The sequence below is a fragment of the Schistocerca piceifrons genome, chromosome 6, assembly GCF_021461385.2.
Source record: "Schistocerca piceifrons isolate TAMUIC-IGC-003096 chromosome 6, iqSchPice1.1, whole genome shotgun sequence".
Classification (NCBI taxonomy): Eukaryota; Metazoa; Arthropoda; class Insecta; order Orthoptera; family Acrididae; genus Schistocerca; species Schistocerca piceifrons.
Genome location: NC_060143.1, coordinates 433,220,142 through 433,233,806, shown reverse-complemented (window position 1 = coordinate 433,233,806; position 13,665 = coordinate 433,220,142).

Below are 13,665 nucleotides of genomic sequence, written 5' to 3'. Positions count from 1 at the left end.
CGTATTCCTTACCTCCTGAACCAGAATATCGGTATCATCCTGAGTATCAGGTACAACAATCCCCACCAGCAAATAGTACACGTGACAAGAATTGAAGAATCAAGCGTCGTTAGCACTGACTAGAGAGGTAGAAAGATGTGGTTTACGAGAAGTGACTCGACCACTGCACTACATTATTTTGAACTCCCTGCGCACATAGTGCTAGCTGAACCACTGATAGCACTTTGGAACTCACGGGTGGTCCCTTCTAACAATTTCATTTGATTTTTTTTCAACCAACCTCAGCAATGTTCAGCGGTCCTTGTCCGTCGGTGCACGAGCTCTACCTGGTTTTGTTTCAGCTGTGGTAGTTTCTTCACGTTTCCATTTCACAATCAAATCACCAATAGTCGATTTGTGCAATTTTAGAGAGGTTGAAACGTCCCTAATGGATTTACAACTTAGGTGACATCCAGTGACTAATCCACGTTCGAAGCATTCGGGAGGACGACCATGATGATTTAGGTTTTCCGCGATTTCCCTAGACCTCTCCAGGCAAATGCCGGGATGGGTCCTTTGAAAAGGCACGGCTGACTTACTTCCCCTTCCTTCCCCACTTTTTCCTGATCCGACACTGTGACCGTGCGGTTCTAGGCGCTTCAGTCCGGAACCGCGCTGCTGCTACGGTCGCAGGTTCGAATCCTGCCTCGGGCATGGATGTGTGTAATGTCCTTAGGTTAGTTAGGTTTAAGCAGTTCTAAGTCTAGGGGACTGATGACCTCAGATGTTAGGTCCCATAGTGCTTAGAGCCATTTGAACCTAATCCGATGGGAGCGATGACCTCTCTGTTTGTTTCCTTTCCCCCAAATCAACCAACCAAACAATTAATCCGCGTTAGAAGTCGCTGACACCTCCTCACCAAGCCATTCTGCTGTTACTGCTGCTCTGCTGACAACACAATACTCCCCACCTTCTTTTATACTGGCGGATCTGTCTCTCGAGACGTCTGGCGGTCAGTGCCGCATTTCATACCGGTGTCTAAACACTTTTGATCCCATAGCGCGCTTGTCATGTTAGACTAAAACTAGTCTAGCATTAGAAGCGCGCTATCTGATCAAAAGTGTTCCGACATCCCTCTGTAATTTTAGTCGCAGGATCTGGTAAGGAAGTAAGCAGACTTTCGTCAACACAGGACTGTGAACATTTGTACTCCTTTTCTGTGTAAGCATGTGGAATAAAGTTCCTGTCGAACTGCAAGCAAATTTGAGTTCATTGCTCATCCCCCAGCAGACTGTATAGAAACAGCGTATTGCCGAGATAGTGAATGTATCTATGCAGAAATTAAAATCATGATTCTAGAAATCTAAAGAAGCTGCAGTCATCTCAGTCGCAGAATATATGTAATTTTGTCGAAGTTTAATCTGGAACAATTTTTCGGGATCCTGCTGTGTCGTCAGTGCTTAAATAGAGCCACTGGTACTATATAATTAATAATCACGTAGAAATGGTACATATATCGTTTCTGAGGTCTTCTACTTGTGAAGAGAATAAGAAGGATGTATGTATATTTAAGTGTCAGCCGCTAGGTTTCCACATTCTCTCTGTTTCCACAGATAATCCCTACACAGTTAGAATCTGTGAACAAGTGTGTTTGAATCTACCAGTGAGGGAAGCAGAAGTTTTCTTGTTTGTTCTGTGCTGTATAGTATTGGCACCGATATCTTTCCCCCGAGGAAACCAGCAAGCTTGTTTCATCACAAATCAGAACGCTTCCCGCTTTTTCCCTATGGACATTTCGAGACTTCCAACCCCCACCACTTTTTTAAAAAAAAATCTACCGCCTCCAATGGGCATTTTAAAACGACATTCAGATTCGAGACGCAAACTTGGTAAGACCTGATGCTCCTTCGGAAGTTATCTTACGATTATTTTATTTCGGTTACTGCAGTTAGGCGTTGATGAAGTATGAGAAAACCATTTCATTCGATTCTTGGAATATTTTGGGGTGCTTTCTGTTTTTCTACTGAATTACTTCAGTTAACTCCGTGAGGAATGCTGAAATAGGAACTTTGGCTTTATTCATGCTAGAAGCAACCATTTGCTCACGATAGTGGTATCGTTTGATTACTTACATTCCGTGTTTTGTTTTATAATGGTATACATATTAAATTTGCCAAAGTTACCTTCCGGCTTGGAAAATTTCCCACATTTTCATCCGTTTTAAGTTCTTTCAAAGGAGAAGTAACGTGTGAAGAGAAATAGTCAGTCTCCAACTGTTCATAAGAGTTTATTGCCTACAGCAACCACTCACACGCCCAACATTGTTACTTGGATCAGCTTGCTCAACTTGGGAGCTTATTCTCTCACTTTTTTAGGTAAATGTAAATGTCGTGTGACTAGAGCCTCCCGTCGGGTAGACCGTTCGCCGGGTGCAAGTCTTTCGATTTGACGCCACTTCCGCGATTTGCGCGTCGGTGGGGATGAAATGATGATGATGATTACGACAACACAACATCCAGTCCGTGGGCGGAGAAAATCTCCACTTTTTGAGGTATAACTTTGTGTGCAGCTTCACCACTATGTGTGAAAGAAATCATGACATGACAAGTTTAGGGTGTTGCATTGTGCAGAACATTTAATTTGATGCAAAACGAAACCCTTTTTGGATACTTTCTTTGGTTAGTTTGATAAATATGGAATTTACCATATTTACTGGAGAACTTTGATGCTAGCGTTGCAACCTGTCCAGTTCTCTCAAATAGTTTCAGTGATGGTGGAATGTAATCTAATTCCATGTCTTAAGTTACGTATTGAATTGATAAGTTACTAATGTAGGGTTACCCTCCTTTCCATGGAAATGTCCATTTTTATCTTATCTCCCTCTTAAAGTTCATATACTGGTTTCTCCCTTTTAATTTGTCGTTCGACACGCAACCGTTAAAAGTAAGGGACTGTAATTTCACTTTTGTTCAGAGTTACCTTGTTTATTTAATGAGGGTTATTGCTCCCTGTAATAAATTATCAGCATCAGTGAAACCTGTTTTACACATATTTCTACCTCACTCTTTCCCGCCTCCAGAAATTATTCCCCCCAAAACATTAAAGAAAAAGTTCGTCAGATGCAATTTATAGTAGTGATGCTTTTATGTTAAAGTAATGCACACCATATCTACATGCAGTCTGTCCAGATGACAGAGAGCGTTTCCATTGCATGATGTTAATCAGGGACTCTCAAAATTCTAATCTGATCGGCCGACAATGCGCACACGATGAAAGTTACGTAATCCACTGGTTTCTCCCAATAAGCATAAAGTTCAGTACTTTTATACAACCACATTGCCGAGGTCTGTCTAAAAGGCCAAAATACACTTATTTTTCGACTTATTATTCTCTTAAGTCAATGGACTTGTCCACAAGTTTCCCATGGAATAGAGTCCATCCGCGAAGTGTGATTCTGGATGCTCTGTAAAATACCCACATTACCCATCTACGGTGCCACAAACTCGTCATCGGACTCAAAATATTTGCTAACTGCTAATGTCTTCAGATGTGCGAACAGGTGAGACTCAAAGGGTACCAAATCTGGTGAAAAGGGTGTGTATTCCAGTGATTATAAATAATAATCATGAGGTTTTCTCGGTGTTCTATACAATATTTGCTTTCGCAGACATCAAAGCTATACTGAACTGAAAGATTTTTCAATGAATAGAAATGCCGAATCTATCAGTCGGGACGGAATCCGCGAGCTCCGTCGCCTTTTCGTTGTGCTGGTCTACAACGCATTACTGTCTGTTTCACAGCATTAACAGTCCAAGTTGTGGTGATGTATTGTCAACTCACATGTGGCGCAATTTCACCTAACATGAATCAAATAGTGGTACATCAGCTGGACCACCATTAGGAATTAAAATGAATTTTCAGCAAAAACTTCAGTTTTCTTCTGCCATAAAATGTGGAAGGAAAATAAGCATTTAAAAGTATCACAGCTAGTAATAACAACTCTCTTCATGATACGTGTTCTTTTTAATGACACAATGTGACTTCGTAAACGAATTTCCAACTAATTTACAATTTTATTTTTCCAAGGATTTTTAATTTTTCACGACTAACAGATTATTTTTTACATCCCTCCCACCGTAAATTCAGTAAACGAAGAGAGCAATAAAACTTGAAATGCTGCAATTCTGACACATTAGTCAGGCATTTCTGACACTGTGGAATGGTAAAGTCTTCAATATAATTTCGCGAATTAGATGACGGGAAGCGTCACTTGATCCCAGCAGAGACTGGATGCGTAAGTTCGGTTGGTCGCTAAGCAATCGGTGGCGCATATTCAGAGAAAGACGACACGAAACCAGTGGTCATACTCCTTGACCAGTATAAATATGATTCGAGGTCTACACGCGAACAACGTTATATATAACAGACGTTCTCATAATTGTACTAAGATCCAGATAAATTTATCCTGTTGTTCCTAATCGTCAAACGTTTAACTAAAGAGAAAGCCGCTATCCAGCCTAAAGTTCGCTGGCATGAAGATGAGGACACGTCTAAAACCCACACTCGGGATGGCTAGCATAATAGAACCGAGCGACCTGAGTACTGTCCGAGAGGCTTCCGTCTATCCAGTCTGATGGACCGGTACGTTAAACTGTGTGGCCACTCCAGCGCGTGTCTCTAGCTGTTGGTCTCAAATATCGAAGTATCGTAACATATGTCATGTCGTCCTACGGAGAAAATGTACGAGTATATATCGATCCCAACTGCCACGAACGAGCCAGCTAACTAATACGTACTGCACTAGCACGTATGCTGAACCCGTACCAGACGTAGTAATTCGTTAAGAGAAGCAGACAAGAGGGCTCCAGCGGTGCACTCTCTGTTACGAATCTCTAGAGCCCACGGAGCTCCCACAATTTCCGGTCCGCCCACCAGTTTTGTCTGGCGCTAGGGCAGTGACAACTGTTTAGCGTGGTGCGTCGCTCGTGGTTGTCTTGAAAGTGAAGATTTCACTATAATTTTTATCTCCACTAGATTTAGCATTTACGGTCAACAAAGCAAGTACCGGTCGGAGTGGTCGTGCGGTTTTAGGCGCTACAGTCTGGAGCCGAGCGACCGCTACAGTCGCAGGTTCGAATCCTGCCTCGGGCATGGATGTGTGTGGTGTCCTTAGGTTAGTTATGTTTCATTAGTTCTACGTTCTAGGCCACTGATGACCTCAGAAATTAAGTCGTATAGTGCTCAGAGACATTTGAACAAAGCAAGTAAACCATTAACTTAAATGTAAGACAAATACAAGCTAGCTGTCATGTAATTGAAGACAATTTCTTTTACATCCATATCTATTATAAAAGTGTGTGTGTGTGTGTGTGTGTGTGTGTGTGTGTGTGTGTGTGTGTGTGGTGTCCATGTATGTCTCCTGCTAAATCACTGGACCAATTTCAACCAAACTTGGTGGTAAACACATCTCTTGCTGTCTGTCAACAATCTCTGTCTGAAAGGGAACTATCTACATGTCATAGTTTAGGAAATCTGACGTCAAACGACATTCGTGCGAAACTCAGCATCATGTATAATGTTTAAATTTATTACCTCAGTCCTACTAACTCTATTCACGATGAGCATCGTAGACAGTACACACATATGCAGCTAATTGCACTTACAAAATTGTAGGATGGCATCACACATAGTTCAGGACATAATTCATTAACACTGAGATGCCTGAAAAACTGTCGCACTGTGCACGATGTTTAAATTTATTACTTGTGTGCTACTAACTCCATTCCCAACACATATTTCACACTGTATCCACATACGCCACTGAATGTAACTACATGAATATATCATTGTAGAACACATAGTTAAGAGACATGACGTTAAATCACTGAGTTACGTGAAAAAAAATTCCGCATCCTGTGTAAAGTTTTAATACATTTATTCTTTAGTACTAAGACACTCCTAGGCAACGGCCTTGCCGCAGTGGATACATCGGTTCCCGTGGGATCACCGAAGTTAAGCGCTGTCGGCACTTGGATGGGTGACCATCCAGGCCGCCATGCGCTGTTGCCATTTTTCGGGGTGCACTCAGCCTCGTGATGCCGAATAGTAGCGGTTTCGGTCAAGAAAACCATCATTACGGCCAGGAGAGCGGTTTGCTGACCTCACGCCCCTCCTATCCGCATCCTACTTGAGGATGACACGGCGGTCGGATGGTCCCGGTAGGCCACTCGTGGCCTGACGACGGAGTGCTTTACTAAGATACTCCTACAGTCGAGTCAACTTAAGGAAATCCCTGACACCTGACAGCGCTTTTCACAGCTTTCAATCGCGAAGACCAGACGGCTGAAGGCGAAAACAGTCGCCATCGATAGAGCTATGAAGATGCGTTGCCGTAGAAACGTTTGCAGACAAGTGGAGCAGCTTCGTTCAGCGTGTAGAAACTATCCAGGATGCAACACTACAAATACAGTTCAATTTTTGTTTTCATTTCTAATAGAAAATCGCCAAAATGGATACCCAGGCAATGCCGGATTTCTGAGCTAGTAGATATGTAATTAATATAATAACCAACTGGGTGTCTTGGATTAATGTCGAAACGATAGTTCTAACTGTACTCAAACAAAAATAAACCTTTCCCATTCAGGATGCAATAGCTATCAGTTGTGTTAATAGTAAGTGTAGTATGCAGCCGTAGAAGGAAAAAGAATTTTGTAATTTCTCAAACGAGAGTGAGAAACTTTAGGCCGCTCTTTGTATATTATTGCAGTATATCACTATCCACAACTACAAAGGTTGACTATCGATTGTCAACCTTTCCAGCAGTAGCTAACCGATGCAAAATTATTATTTTATTAAAACCATTAATGAGAATCATATGATAGCATACTGAAGCTTATGAGTGCAAGAAATTAAGTCTCAGACCACCGAAGTTTGTTAAATGCAACAAACTTTACATACAATTGGTCAACAAACACAAACATAAGATGCTCGTGTCCTGTTCGTTTCTTGCACTTCTAATATGCCTTTTACTGTTATAACAACATATATGTTACTTTCGCTCATCGTATTAGATGTTTCAAAAACTCCTGCAACTGCGTCATTCATGATTTAAATAATAAAAACAGTACCAGTAACTTATTTTTGTTGCTTACCACGACGCATTTCGACAATTTATTCTCATTTTCAAGTGCATTTATGCATTCGTTTACATGAATATGTTTGGTGATATTTGCTTGTGTGATTATATGTTTCTCTTGCGTTTTTTGTACGCCATAAAAAATTTTCGTATGCCACAAAAAGTAAAGAGAAAAATTCTCAATAACAAATTAGGTAGTGAATCCGGTACATTCTTCAAATGCTTCTCCTGCAATTGTTAACCGTAACAAGTTTCATGAATACGTACATTTCCTCATAAGGAAAAGAGTAATCGATAGTTTAGTAGTCAATAGTGACAAAAATACATTTTATAATGTACAACCTTACATATATACATAATGTAATCCAAAACCACTGTAACAACTCTGTGTACAAACTCTTTGTGAAGCCACAGTATCGGAACATCTCTGCAGCATGTTTTGTAAACAAACAGTGTAAGTGGTTAGTTGTTTTTATGTCGTAATCTGTATAATGCAGGAGACACAATATCTCTAAGAGACGAACAGAAATACCATTCCTAACAGTAGCATTTGAAAACACTCAAAGATTCGCCTTGACGGGTTTTCCGATTGCAGTCTAACTTCAAAAAGACACAAGAGAGAGACAGAAAATCAGACGTACAAAAATCACCAAACGTATTCATGAAAACAAATACACACATGCGCTTGAAAATGAGAATAAATTCTCGAAACGCGTTTGTGCTAAGCATAAAAAAATAAGTGGTGCAGTTTTCATTATTTAAATCAGAAACATATGTATTTTTGACAATACTGAAGAACTGCAAACAGCATGGAGAAATTTATGTGGTTATCCACAGTCTCTTTCCGTAGCCTCGAAAAAAAAAAACTGGATGATAAGAAGAGAAATATTTTTAACAGGGAACTCTGTAGAAACCGGAGAATTTCGTAACCACACAATGATTTTTCATTTCAATAAAGACACAAAAACAAAATATTATGGTTAAGCAAGAGGCAGAGTTTACATTTGCTGTGACATCTCCCTGTGTCATGGTATAATCTAAAACGGCTTCACTCTAGTCGATAGCTGTGAACGTCACCGTGTTTAACATGCTTTTCCAACAACTGTGGAGTCCGGTGTTCTTGGAATTGCTGAAGATGAAGATCATCTTTTGCTGAGAGCTTTGGAATAGTAAACTAGAACCAATCCACTACATCAGACAGCATTTACCTAAAGCTAAATAGGGAAATCATGTTAAAATTAAATCACGACGAACAGACAGGAATTTGGACCAACCAAAGAAAAAGTCAGACGTACGGATACTCCATGTATGCAGAACATTTTCAATGGTGACTAGATATGGTGACCTTATGTCAACCTCATAAAGAAATAGTTGAATCCTAACAAAAACACATCTCAATCAAATGTTTGTGTAAGACCTCAGAAGATGCTGTTATGTATCTCACAGCACAAGGAAGGTGCAGTGTACCATGTTTCCCAGGATCTTTGTACTGCCGCTGACATGTGTTGCCAACATATGAGGCGCCTGTAGGTAAGTAGTCCGCTGATTTCACAAAATATTCTGTCCAGGAGCTTGGTTCGTAAATAATGCCTCACCCCATTCTTCTGCTCTTATGTCACAAAATGTTTAACGATCCCTATCGAACAACCATCAACAAAATCCCTTGACGGGCGAAAATGCGTTTCAACCTTTGGCTAACATATTGCACCCTGAATCAGTAATTTTCTACAGAAATGGTGTTTACAAACCAAATGAGGCTCTGAAAGGGGAGTGTTTATAGCATTTATTTTTATGGTGGTTATGCATTTTTGCTCATTCCTCCTTGTTCGTTACGGATCGCATGTACGTTCGTCTACCTCACATTCATATCCCGGAATGCCAATCATACTAATTAAGTTCATATTATTGAATTGGCCCAGTAATTAAAGTGATTACTGTTGTTTTTAAGCTCAACGGATAACTAGGAGGAGTGAGTTTTAAATTTTTTCCGGCGAAGTAAATGTTCAGACAAATTTCGGGCTTGCACCTGGTCGTCGTTGAACTCCTCCCATGATATTTCGACTGGGGACCAGCCAGTCATCTTCATCAGAAGACTCACCTGAAGATGACTGGCAGGTACTCAGTCAAAATACCGCGGGAGGAACTCGACGACCGGCTCTAATCCCGAAATCTGTCCGAACAACTAGGGGAATTATTTTATTGTTTAATATGGATGTGGAGGAGAAAGAAGGTGACGACCCTGGCAACGTGTTATATTTTATGTTCGAGAAAATTGCTTCCTGAGTATGAATCGTTCTGTAACTCTAGGCACACACATAGATACCATGCATATCAACGCTTTGGGGCATCACATGGGGTGGATTGGGGAATGCGATGGTGCCATATGGGCTGAGTTAAGGGGCAATGAAATTCATTAATCACAATGCTAATTTATTAAGCAAGATTTGCATCAATATATCGTCAAAAGACAGCTCTGCACAGATCAATGATACGCCCTGCTAAACCCGCAGGACAGGATAGACAGGAGAGATTGTGGAAAGGGGCCAAAATAAGGGGCTGTCAGTTACACTGGAACATAAATGTATTATTTGATCAAACATTACAAGAGCCCAAAAAATTTCTTTAAACAAACACCCTTAATATTTGGGACTTAATTACCGGCTGAAAGCCACTTTAATTTAAAAACAGCTGAAGGCCAATAACTTAAAACGCAAGCATAATCAAATTTAAAAGACAACCCTTGTCTTAAAACAGTTCTTTAGTTAGATTGAAGTAAACAAGTTAAATTCAAATCTGCTGAAGGCCGAAGACCTAAAAATGCAAAAAAAAAAAAAAATGCCAAAGAGCTTACGTGAACTAATTTAAAACACAAAACCGGCAAGAAGCCATACAAGTACCAGCAACAAGAACAAATTTTAAAAAATAAGGCAGTACACACAAGGGCGCCCAAATGTTCGAGGATCGGCCTGCAATTCAAACGCTAACGCTTGCTTATGTGAGACAGGCAGTCGGGCCAACCATTCACTATCCGACGACAAACCAACCGACAGACAGTCAGCGGACCCACCGACAAGACAGCTTCCACTTCACCCGACCAGGGCACAACAGGGAATTCAACGCAACTAGAAGATATTGGCGCCCACAATCAATCATACACGGAGCTGTCAAACTACACACCGTGCTGGACAGCAACAACACGATGAGGAAACTACACTGCCTGAAATTTACGTCAACGGCCAGAGCAGGTAACCGGAACGTTAACGGCCACAAGGCAGAAGATTCCGCTGGTTCACTTCAATTCAAATAACCAAATACAGTGAAACTCCTCCGGAGGGTGTCTAGAATTTTCCGACTTGAAAACCACGTTGTTGCTCGCGGGAACATCCCAACAGCCAACAACGAACTCCAAACGACACAATATGAACACTCTTGACTAGCTGGTAGGTTAAATCAAAACCCAACTTTCGTGTCCAGGGTCGGTGAGCCACGGACATGGTAGCAATGGGAAGAGCGCCACACACTCCGACACCGCGTAGAGACCGCCAGCGGGCCCCAGCCAAACTACGCCCCGCCGAGAATTCCTCGCTGCTCCACGCCAACCGACCGACTCCTCAGAGCCAGTACGCCGACAACATTTAAAATAACTTGTCAGTCAAAATCACACAAATTACACACAATTTCACGAACTCTTGCACGAAGAACTAGACAATGCTAATGGCAGTGCCTGTACAATAACAGGGACGAATCACAATTCGGCACACACAGCCAACCCATAAGCGGTCGCCGGCCAAATACACGTCGTCCGACAAGACGTCCCCACTCCAATCATGTGTTTCGGCAACCGTCGGGAGAGACATGGCGGTAAACACTGCCAGGTCCGAACTCCAGTGCTAGCGCCTCCCATCTTACTGACAGATCCGAACTAACTCCCAACACATGACAACCGGGAAGTAGTATCAGTCCAGCAAAGATAATATGGCAGGACCGATATCGATAAGCGCTGCTGCTGCCGCTCACGGGCAGGCAAGGCAGCAACTCAGTGACACCACTAATTGAAAATTAAGATAACGAGGTAGCAGTAAGGTAAAAAAAATGTAGAATAAGAAATGGCACGAACACGAGCCACGCACTGCTTAATCAGCATATACTTACAAGAACAGGAAGAGTAGCCAGTTCAGAACACATAAATTCTATCACAAAACTATTCTGTAAGTAGTCCCTTAATATACACTTACTCAAGGAAAATCAGTAATGCACACAGTCCGATTCCAAAAGATGAGATGCAATATGGTAAGGGGAGTGGAGAACACTCAATTCACCTGCCTGTAGTTACATATAGGAACCTAACAACATTTCCATCCACAATTTACGATCTTTCAGGCAGATCAAAGAGCAATCTGGAATATCAGAGTCGTCAATCTGGCCTGGCAAGACGCATCAACGACCATCACATAAAAGGGAACGAAAATACAGAAATCAGAAACTACAAGCAATTTCCATACAAGCAGGTATCCATCATACTCGGGATTATGCGTCCCATAACGCAGTCTGGAAAATTTACCAGTCGTGACAGGATTCAACAGACATGGGCAGAATTTACACTACCTTCAAGAAATACAAAAATAGCGAAACAGATAAAAGTTCCTCACGCATGTGAGTATTCGTTAGATTCGCTGCTTTGTGATCTACAGTTAAATAACGACATTTAACAGTAGCATCAAAGTATAGTACACTTGGTGGACTGAATGAAGGTCAAAATTTTCTATAATTTCAAAGAACTCAAAAATAAGAAAACAGGCAACAATCCCTTATAAGTTTGGGTATTCGTTAGATTCGCTGCTTCGTTATCTACAGTTTGTGCGACATAATTTAACTCTACCAGCAAAGTAAGGGAGACGTGATGGACCAAAGGTCAGAATTTAACCTATCATCAAGAAATTCAAAGATCAGAAAATTGACAGAAATTCGGCACGTAAGTGGAAGTTCGTTAGATACGATGATTTGTCATCTTTAGTTTGAACAACACGATTTAACAGCAGCAGCGAAATATGAGGCGCAAGGGGTGCCAACAGTCACACGTTATCCTGCCAGACACAAAGGTAGCTCCCTCAAGATATTGGAAAACGACTGACAACTCATCGTAAGAGCTATCAAAAAGCAGAACCACACCATCAATAAAATCGTTCACAATGCCTCAAAAATGGTTCAAATGGCTCTGAGCACTATGGGACTTAACATCTGTGGTCATCAGTCCCCCAGGACTTAGAACTACTTAAACCTAACTAACCTAAGGACATCACACACATCCATGCCCGAGGCAGGATTCGAACCTACAATGCCTCAACCTTCTGGGCAAGAGCACATACGCGGTGGCTCCTCTAGTACCTGCACTTCCCATCTATGAAGTTCCCACAGCCCTGTAACTCTGGACATAGTGAAGGCAACTTCAAAGTACTCTCATTTTAGCATCCACTCACTCACGCACATTTACAGGGCAAAATGGGAATCAAGGGGACTGTGTAGAGGTGAATAAATAAACAAAACCCCTCCTCCCTTTTCCACAGGCTATGTTTAGCTGCGACAGAGTGAAATATCAAAGGAACCAAACAATCCCAGCAAGCTAAGGCACCAGACGCATTTAGCTTCATGAAACAGATTCAACTGACTCCGTTACATTGTGAGACTATTTCTGATAATGTGAGATAATATATGATTGACAATTAATTTCTCCCGTATGGTTATCAGTTGTGTTGAATAAACTAACGCAAATGTAAGTCTGTAGAGCAAGCATCTGACTGGACGATCGGCTTTACTGCGGGTAGAGGGGAGCCTTTCTATTCGCCAAGGGACTAGGAAGGGGAAGGTAGGTGGCCACCTCGCTCTGGCCGCCTTTTACCCCCTGAGAGAGATCCCTAGCCCTCGTTTTGACACCAGAATAAGTGGGTTTGGAGTCATTTTGGAGGGACTGGGATGGAACCCAGAACCTCCAGTCCTGGAGTCCAAAATATACCCGCCCGACCACCGCAGCCACATAAACTAACGCACAACGCTATAAAATATGCATTGTACAACTGCAAATAAATTACAAATCATAATGATCTTACAACAAAGTGTATTTTAATAAAACATATAGTGCCTGCAGTACGAGCTTGAGCAAAATGCCACGGATTAGTATGATATTAACGAATTTTGACCAAAAAGTGGTCTGTCTATTTGCAGTCCTACGTCATACTCAACTAGCATTAGAGTAGTTGCGTAGAAGTATGGAAATGTGGCAGTGGAACGAACAAATTACAAAACCTAGTTAACAAAATATTATGCCACTATTTCATCAATAAAACTGTCTTCTCAAAAAACTGAAAATTATCTTGGCAGAAGCATAAAAATGCAGACAGTAACAAGTGTGCAGTTCTGCAGTAAAACAATTTTTCCACTATGGACACTTAATCTAGGTAGTGAAATGACATATAATGCACAATTTTCTCAAGTTTTTGTATTAATTTTCGACATATTGCCCGTGGTTTTGTTACGGAAGAGGTAAAAGTGTTCAC